General features: G+C 38.5%; 1 pseudogene; it reads right to left on the reverse strand.

Annotated features, from left to right (window-relative positions):
* Window positions 1-7,229: 7,229 nt before the first annotated feature.
* The window catches only part of LOC122731904, a 6,669-nt pseudogene continuing 3,708 nt past the window's right edge, over window positions 7,230-10,190 (reverse strand).

Here is a 10,190-nt window from a genome sequence, read left to right on the forward strand (position 1 = left end):
TGGAGGGCAAATTGAGAAGACAATTGTGGTGATATTAATTAAAACAAATAATTTTTATCTGTTTCATCACTTTTTGCATCATCTGCCTAATTATCCTCATGCTATTATGAGAAATTAAAGAATCTAATATAATTGGTAACAGCTGTCAAGGCCAAATCCAACACCATATTTATCATGACACCTGAGATAATTATGGGAGTTACCATAAAAGAACATAGAAATGATGGGATATGAGCATTCCCACACTTGAGTAATATATACTGCCCATGCAGTATGCCAGGCTTAAAATAGGTGGATGGAATATATGTCCAGGCCACAGAACATATTGGAGGAAACTGAGTCAGACTTAATTAGATGCATGGGATTGAGATGTCCATGGCATCAGGCATATAGGAGGGGGCATAGAAGCCAGGTGTAGAATGAGATGGATGGGATCAAACTTCCAGCCATCTGTACAATATTGTGGGGAAAAAATTAAAACAAGAGAAACCAACCTCAACATTTGTCAAAGGCCACTCCCTTGGCCATACCTTGACTTCATGCATGTCTCCCCTCATGTGACAGTTCAATGTCTGCTCTTGCATGCATTCCTCTTGTGATCGAATGGCATCTTGGCCAACTGGCATCTGATAACTCAGAAAGAAGTTAATTAATGTCTTAAATGATAAATTCACATAATCCAAGTCTCATATGGATTTAAAAATTGAGGATAAAATGATCGTAAAATATGTGAATGTACCTTGACTCAGAATATAATATACAAATATGCAATAATTTCAAAGAATACCCTTTTTAAACTAAGTATACAATTACTTTTTTGAAAAATCAGAACATATAGAAATATGAGTTAAAACACAATTTTAAAGAAAACTTTTTTGAAAAAAGAAAACTTTTACAAATATTTCCCTCCTTTTTTTGAATATACTTATCAAAAATAATACTTCTAGAATCAATTTACACTTCACATGGCAACCAATTTGCCAGGGAAATGCTTTATAGAGTTCAATCAAATAATCATTTGAGAGAAAAAAAATAACAAAAACAAACAAATCAGAATATGGGAGCACAATACTCCCAGAATTAACATTGTATTATGAAATAAAAAACATCTTGTATTGTTGTAAATTAGATAGATGAAGGGACAGCTAGATTGTGCAGTGGATAAAGCACCAGCCCTGGATTCAGGAGGACCTGAGTTCAAATCCAGCCTCAGACACTTGACACTTACTAGCTGTGTGACCTGGGGCAAGTCACTTAACCCTAATTGCCTCATCAAAAAAAAAATTATATAGATGAATGAATAGAAGAAAATACACATGGAAGAATAAAAGACAATGAAATTCAAACTAGGGAAATCTAAATGAATATGAGCTTAACATTAATAAGTGTATTATAAAATATAAACTTGTTCACATGACTATAAAAAGCTTTTAAAAATAATCCTTTTAAAAAAATACTAAGTATAAAACACAATCTTAAAAGCATGAAAATCTCTATGAAAATAACCCCATGAAGGGGCAGCTAGATGGCGCAGTGGATAGAGCACCAGCCCTGGAGTCAGGTGTACCTGAGTTCAAATCCGGCCTCAGACACTTAACACTTACTAGCTGTGTGACCCTAGGCAAGTCACTTAACCCCAATTGCCTCACTAAAAAAAAAAAAAAAGAGTATAAAAAAAAATAACCCCATGCCATTAATTTCAAAACGTATATGTAATAGCATAGAAATCCTATGTAACCTCTGAACTGACATTTTTCTGAGTGAATTTAGAACACTTTTCTTTCTGATATCTAAAATCCCCAATAGTTATATTAATACCTTGCTGCTTATTTCTACATTTCTGCAAAATATCTGCCCCTCCACGGCAAAAGAAGCAGAATCTTGAACTATGATGATGAGGCTTGTCTTGTACATCCGTATTCAGCTTAAGCGTCTCTTGTTTTTTAACCCCTTTATATTCTCTGTCAGTCCTTTCATAATACAAGTGTTTTATAAGATTACTAATTAAAGACAAAAGCAGATTAACAAAATTATGAACAAAACAAGCATATCTGGGATTTAAAGGGTTTTCCAAGGTTGGTTTGGGAGAATCACAGCAGGTCAAGTCAGAATCACAAACAGGCTGGGGAAAGGCTGAGCCTGACTGCTCTGGTAACTGAATATAAGCTGAAAATGCAGATAGAGAAAGCTGCACATGCACAAGATCAGGTTCTGATTCCCTGGTAGGAGGATCAAGGGGCTTGGCCATAGGAGGAGAAGGTGCCAGAGGAGGGGGAGGAGTTAGGGTCCCGAGAGGAAGGGAGGAGACCACCTCTTCCAGGTGGTGCACAGCTGGGAATGGAACTCAGGCCTGATTTCCCCTTTCCCTGCTTCTAGGGTATTAAAGGCTTCTAGAGGCTAGGTCATTGCCTCCAGGCATGCAAAATTAGAAAAAAGATTAGTGTTAGAATTTGGAAAAGCTGCAGGACTCAGAGGTTTCTCTGAAAAGGCATGGTTGGGAGAGGGGGGAATATTTGTATTCCCTTGTGTGAGCACCTAGCTGGCTCTTCTAACAAAAATAAAAAGAAAAATAGAAAATCCACAAAAACAAAGCATTGTAACGATTGGAATAATGCCACCTGCTGGATACTTACTGTAGAAGAGTTCTGCCCATGAAGGGAAGGTCTTTGAGGGCAAGACCAGGAGTCAGGAAGTGACGCGGGCTAGTGGGAGGAGGAAGGAAGAGACGGGCTCTCGGTCTCACTCTTTTTTTTTCCTCTGGACTCTGGCGGAGAAGGGAGCTAGAAATGTGCTCTCCCTTTAATAGATAGGAATCTAGGCCTTTTTCTCTCTCTTTACCAAATTCTTATTCTCCTTAATAAATGCTTAAAAGTCTAACTCTTGCTAAAGCTTATAATTTATTGGCGACCACTCATTAGATATTTTAGACAGTTTAGCTAGAATTTTAGCCCTTAACAGATGGCTGACCACGAAGAGGAAAGCTGAACCTCACTTCTGATCTTCCGGTTGGGTAAGAAATTTCTCCTACCCTTTAAACTGCTAAGTACTGGCGCACTGGCTGTGTTTTCCTTTAAATTTTTTTCGAATGGACCTTTTAAACTCCCTAATTACCCTATTTTTGATTTTAGTCTGTTTAACCAGACAAATGGGAGATAAGATCATGTTAATGCTTTGTTTTTCTGGATTTTCTATTTTTCTTTTTATTTTTGTTAGAAGAGCCAGCAACTTACTCACACAAGGAAATATCTCTCCCTCTCCCAACCATGCTTTTTCAGAGAAACCTGAAGAGATTCCTGCAGCTTTTCCCAGTTCTAACAGTAATTGTTGCTCTAATTTTGCATGCCTGGAGGCAACGACCCACCCTCTAGAAGCTTTTAATCCCCTAGCACCTGGAGGCAAAGTGGGGGAAGAGGAATCCAGGCCTGAGTTCAAAATCAAGTCTGATTCAAATTGTGCTGGTCCCTCCCCTCCTCTCCAGACCCCACCCTCTACTCCTCCTATGGCCAAGCCCATAGCTTCCCCTGCCTGGGAAGTCCAGAGAATTGATGCCCATGCTCAACTTTCTCTAACTACATTTGCAGCTTCAGGCTCAGCCCTTCCCTGGCCTGGCTGTGCTTTTGAGACAATCTTAGAAAACTCTTTAAATTCCAGATATGCTCGTTTTGTTCATAATTTTGCTAACCTGCTTTTGTCTTTAATTAGTAATCTTATAAAGCATTTGTATGGTGAAAAGCCCGACAGACAATATAGAGGGGTTAAAGAAGAAAAACTTAAGCTGAATAAGAATGACAATCAACATAGTTCAAGACTCTGCTTCTTTTGCCATGGAAGGGTATATATTTTACAGAAATGTAGAAGTAAGCAGCAAGGTATTGATATGAGTATTGGGGATTTTAGATATCGGAATCAAAAGTGTTCTGAATTCATTCAGAGTATTAATGTCAGTTCAGAGGTTACATAGGACTTCTATGCTATTACATATACATTTTGAAATTAATGGTATGGGTTTATTTTCGTAGAGATTTTCCTGCTTTTGAGATTGTGTTTTATACTTAGTTTTTAAAACAAGGAGAATATTTGTAAAAGCTTTTTATAGTCATGTGATCAGGTTTATATTTTATAATACTCTTGTTAATATTAAGTTCATATTCATTTAGATTTCCTTAGTTTGAATTTCACTGTCTTTTATTGTTCCACGTGTATTTTCTTCTATTCATTCATCTATCTAATTTTGAAACATGGTTTTGATTTCATAATACAATGTTAATTCTAGGAGTATTGTGCTCCCATATTCTGAGTTGTTTGTTTTTGTTATTTTTTCTCAACTGATTATTTGATCAAACTCTTTAAAGCATTTCCCTAGCAAATTGTTTGCCATGGCAAGTGTAAATTGATTCTAGAAGTATTATTTTTGATAAGCATATTCCAAAAAAAAAAAAGAGGGGAACATTTGTAAAAGTTTTCTTTTTTTCAAAAAAAAAAGTTTTCTTTGAGATTCTGTTGTGCTTTAACTTATATTTAAATATGTTCAGATTTTTCACAAAAGTAATTGTATACTAAGTAAAAAAAGGTATTATTTGAAATTGTTGCATAATTATATATTATATTCTGAGTCAAGATGTATTCACATTTTTTGCAATCATTTATTATCCTCAATTTTTAAATCCATATGAGACTTGGATTATGGGAACTTATCATTTAAGACACTAATTGCCTTTATTCTGAGTTATCAGATGCCAGTTGGCCAAGATGCCATCCAATCACAAGAGGAATACATGCAAGAGCAGACACTGAACTGTCACATGAGGGGAGACATGCATGGAGTCAAGGTATGGCCGAGGGAACGGCTTTTGACTAATGTTGAGGTTGGATTCTCTTGGTTTAATATTTTATTTTATTTTTCCCCACAATATTGTACAGATGGCTGGAAGTATTCATCCCACCCATCTCACTTCTACACCTGGCTTCTATGCTCCCTCCTATATGCCTGATGCCATGGACATCTCAAATCCCATGCATCTGATTAAGTCTGACTCAGTTTCCTCCAATATGTTCAGTGGCATGGACATATATTCCATCCACCTATTTTGAGCCTGGTATACTGCATGGGCAGTATATATTGCTCAAGTGGGGGAATGCTCATATCCCATCATTTCTCTGTTCTTTTATGGTAACCCCCATAATTATCTCAGGTGTCATGATAAATACAGTGTTGAATTTGGCCTTGACACCTGTTACCAATTATATTAGATTTTTAAATTTCTCATAATGGCATGAGGATAATTAGGCAGATGATGCAAAAAATGATGAAACAAAGATAAAAATTATTTTAAAAAATTAATATCGTAGCAATTGTCTTCTCAATTACCCTCCATAAGGGGGGGACTATAGTAATATTATAATTTTAAAGAATAGTTCAATTTTTGTTTTGTTATATGTTTCATGTGTAACAACTAAGATTCTGAATTCCCTTAGACATGTTTTTGAGAACTTTCATTGTTTGATTTGATTATTGACAAAGCTATTTTAAAGTTGTGTTAAGCTCAATTTTGTAGGAAATTTTCCTGGCTGATTACCAGCATCCACACATCAACCCCTGAAAAGACTTCGATTCTATGACTACACCTAGAGGACATCTGAGAAAAGACTTTCAGAGACTTTAAATGAACAGTTTTGATTTGTTGTTTTTGTTGTTTTTTTTTCTCTTTCTGTTATAATATACACCATCTGTAACATGTATTCTCTGCAGAGGCCCTCCCTTTGCAAGACTAATGTCAAAGCGTCGGTTCATGAGGAAAAAAAAAAATTGCCCCTCTGGACAAAACTTTCCTCTCTTCCTTTTCTATATTGTTGTTCACATATTATTAGTTAGCAATAGTTATTATATTCTTTTTACTGTTCCGTCAAGGAAACATTTTGTTTCTTGAGGAACAACAGGGGGGACTGTAACGATTGGAATAATGCCACCTGCTGGATACTTACTGTAGAAGAGTTCTGCCCATGAAGGGAAGGTCTTTGAGGGCAAGACCAGGAGTCAGGAAGTGACGCGGACTAGTGGGAGGAGGAAGGAAGAGACGGGCGCTCGGTCTCACTCTTTTTTTTTCCTCTGGACTCTGGCGGAGAAGGGAGCTAGAAATGTGCTCTCCCTTTAATAGATAGGAATCTAGGCCTTTTTCTCTCTCTTTACCAAATTCTTATTCTCCTTAATAAATGCTTAAAAGTCTAACTCTTGCTAAAGCTTATAATTTATTGGCGACCACTCATTAGATATTTTAGACAGTTTAGCTAGAATTTTAGCCCTTAACAGCATTAACATGATCTTATCCCCCATTTGTCTGGTTAAACAGACTAAAATCAGGAACAGGGTACTTAGGGAGTTTTAAAGATTCATTTGAAAATTTAAAGTGACAACAGCCAATACTTAGCAGTACTTTATAATTTAAAAGGACAGGGTACGGGAAATTTATTACCCAACCAGAAGATCAGAAGATAGAAGTTTCAGTCTTCCTCTTTGTGGTCAGCCATCTGTAAGGAGCTAAAATTCTGCCTAGTTTGCCTAAAAAATCTAATGAGTGGTCAACAATAAATTATAAGCTTTAGTAAGAGTTAGACTTTTAAGCATTTATTAAGGAGAACAAGAATTTGTTGAAAAGAAAGAGAAAGGTCTAGATTTATCTATCTATCAAAGGGAGACCACATTTCCAGCTCCCTTTTCCACCAGTCCTGAGTAGAAAGAGAGAGCCAGCCTCGCCCCCTCTTCCTCCCACAAGCAAACACCACTTCCTGACACTAAAGAAAAACTGTATGGCCTTGCCCTCAGAGGCCTTCTACTCATGGTGGAGAATTTCTACTCTGGGGTTGCTATGATCTCTGCATGCTAGCACTCCTGAGCTCATGTCATCCTCACTGCCGATATACTTTCAATATGTTATATCTTAAATGCTTAATTTTCTGGTGGTATGTAGCTGGAGATGGCCCGAGGGCCAAAGCTTTTCATGATTCTCAAACATCTCCTCCCTCTTTCACACTCCCCCTCCATTCCTCCTCCCAGCAATATAATAATGAAGTCTGGGAAGTTGGCCACATTTCTTTTTTTAAAATTTTTCCCCAAAATAAATCCTGTACCTTCCATACAACCCTGGAGGGAAGGGTGGAGGGGAGCTGAGGAAGGGCTACAGGACCTGAGGAGGCAGGGGTGGCCCTCAGGCTGCCCTGGCCTGGACTAAGTTTTAGAGCAAAATGGCATCCTTGGCTGAGGGGCAGATCTAGCCCCAGGCTTTGGGCTCCTCCTGCAGGCATCTGAATCTCTGTATTTCCAAGAAGATGATGCCAGTGGACTCATGGGCTTCCAGCCCTCCAGTCATGTAAAACCTTCTCACATGCTCAGAGGTTGGGCTACAGCTGAAGTAGAATTCAGCACTGGCCCTTCCTGCACTGGTCTCATTTTAGGCAATGCCCAGAGGGAGGGGGTGGCTCAAAGTAGACAAGGGCAGATAGACCTCATCCTGGATCTCCTACCTGATAGAGGAGAAGAGCCCCCAAACCACTAGGTCGTCAGGTAGATTCTTGTGCTGGCACATGTCCCTAGGGAATAGGGCCTGAGGCTCAGGGTGCCCCCCTGCCACATCTATTATACTAGGGGCCTCTGCCATCCTCAGAGACTGGCATAGAAAGACCAGGAAGCCATATAAAGTACCTAGCATGGCACAAACTCCCAGGGGGTCTGCCAAACAGGCCTTGGCATCTCCCCAATCAACTTTCCCCTGGCACAGCAGCCTGCCTGCTGAACCAGACCAGTTGTTGCCCAGGAAATCCTGGCAGGAGGTGAGGCTCATTCACAGCTTCAGGCAGGGCCCACAGGAGTCTGGAGGCCCCAGGGCTGCATAGTGAAGTCAAAACTTGGAATCATTGATGAGCCAGGGCTGGGCCTGCTGGTGGGCATTCCAGGCAGTGATGATGGAGTCCTCTCCTCTAGGCAGTGGGTGCCAGCCATAGGCTGGGCTCAACTCTGCTCTTACTTGCTACTAAGGAAGCCCACCCAGCAGGCACTCCCCCGTAGCTTGGAACAGTATACCATGGAAGCAGTGCTACTTGTAAAGAAGGAGTGAAAAGCTAAGAAACAGGCAGACAAGTTGTGCAGGCAGAGAAGGAAGAATACCATAGAAAGCTTCTTTGGTGGCAAGGTAGATCAAAATATACCCTGAGAAGAAGATAATAACAAAATCAAAGGTCCTGCATGCAAAGCTTCCTAGAAAAATATGAATTGATCTCAGGCCATGGAAACACTCAAAAAGGACTTTGACAATAAAGTAAGAGAGATAGAACAAAATGTTAGAGAGGTAGAGGAAAAAATGTAAAGAGAAATAACAGCAATGCAGGAGGGTCATGGAAAAAAAAGTCAACAGCTTGAAAAGCCAAATTGGTCAAATGGAACAGGAGGTACATAAACTCTCTGAAAAGTAATTGGTTAAGAATTAGGGTTGAGCAAATGGAAGATAAATGATTTTATGAGAAATCAAGACTCAATAAAGGAAATCCAAATGAATAAAAAATAGAGGGCAATATAAACTATGTCCTTGGTAAAATAGCTTATTTGGAAAATAGATCCAGGAGAGAGAATTTGAAAATCATTTGACTGCCTGTATACCAAGACCAACAAAAGAGCTTAGACATCATCTTCTACGAAATTGTCAGGGAAAATTGCCCGGATATTCCAAAAGCAGAAGGTAAAATAGAAATTCAAAGACTCCATCAATCACCTCCTGAAAGAGATTCCAAAATGAAAACTTCCAGGGATATTATAGCCAAATTCCAGAGATCCCAGGTCAAGGAGAAAATGTTGCAATCAGGTAAACATAAACAATTCAAATACTGTGGACCTACAGTCAGGATAACACAAGATCTATCAGCTTCTACATTAAAGGACCAGAGGGCTTGAAATATAATAGCACAAAGGGCAAAGTAACTGTGATTACAACCAAGAATCAACTACACTGAAAAACTGAGTATAATGTTTCAGGGGGAAAAAATGGCACTTCAATAAAAAAGTAGGCATTCAGGTATTTGTGATGAAAAGACCCGAACTGAATAGAAAATTTGACTTTCAAATAGAAGACCATAGAGCAGAATAAAAAGGTAAACAGGAAAAAGAAATCATGAAGGATGTTAAAGGGTTAAACTGTTTACATTCCTACATGAGAAGATGATACTTCTAACTCATAAGAACTTTCTCATCTTTAAGGCAACTGAACAGAATCTACTTAGACAGAGGGTATAGGTGTGAATTGCATATGAAGGAATGGTATCTGTAAAGCAATAACTTCTTGCTTATCCTCCCCCCTCCTTTTTTCTTGTTTGAACAGGCAGGTTGATGTACCTTTTTTCTGGGGCCAGATTTGGGCTTAGGGCCTCCTGGGTCCAGGGATGGTGCTTTGTCTACTGTGTTACCTAGGTGAACCATGAAAGCATCTTTAAATATCTTTAAAATAAAGTTAAGGGGTGAGAGGAATGCACTGGAAGAAAGGAAAGGTAGAGATGGAATGTGGCAAAGTAGCTCACATAAAAGGAATAAGAAAAAGCTTATGAAGTGGAGTGGAAGATGGGGAAGAACTAGGGGAGTGGGGGAGACTTGCTCTCATCAGAACTGTCTTAAATAAGGAATAACATGTACACTCAAGTGTGTATAGTAATATATTTTTCCCTGAAGGAAAGTGGGAGGGGAAGGGAATAAGGGACTAGAGGTGAATGAAGGGAGGCCAGATTTGGGGAGGGGGCAGTAAAAAGCAAAGCACTTTTAAGGAGGGATAGGGTGAAAGAAGATAGAAAATAGAGTAAATATCAAGGGTAGGGAATAGGATGGATGGTAATACAGTTAGCAATAGCAATTCTGAAAGAAATAATGACCAGGATGCTATTATAACAATTTATGAAAAATGCAAACCATCAACAAAGAAAGAACTGGTGGTATCTGATTACAGATTGTAGTATAATTTTATTTGTTAGTTCCTCTTTCTAAAGTTATTTTGTTTGTTTTTTTCACAACCTATTACGAAGAAGTTTTGCATGACTGCACATGTATGACTTATATTGAATTGCTTCATTTCTTAGGGAGGGGTTAGGAGGGAGGAAAGAAGAAAATTTGGAACACAAAGTTTAAAAAAATCAAAATAAAAAAATTGTATGTTTGTTTT

The sequence above is a fragment of the Dromiciops gliroides genome, chromosome 6, assembly GCF_019393635.1.
Source record: "Dromiciops gliroides isolate mDroGli1 chromosome 6, mDroGli1.pri, whole genome shotgun sequence".
In the NCBI taxonomy this organism is placed as follows: Eukaryota; Metazoa; Chordata; class Mammalia; order Microbiotheria; family Microbiotheriidae; genus Dromiciops; species Dromiciops gliroides.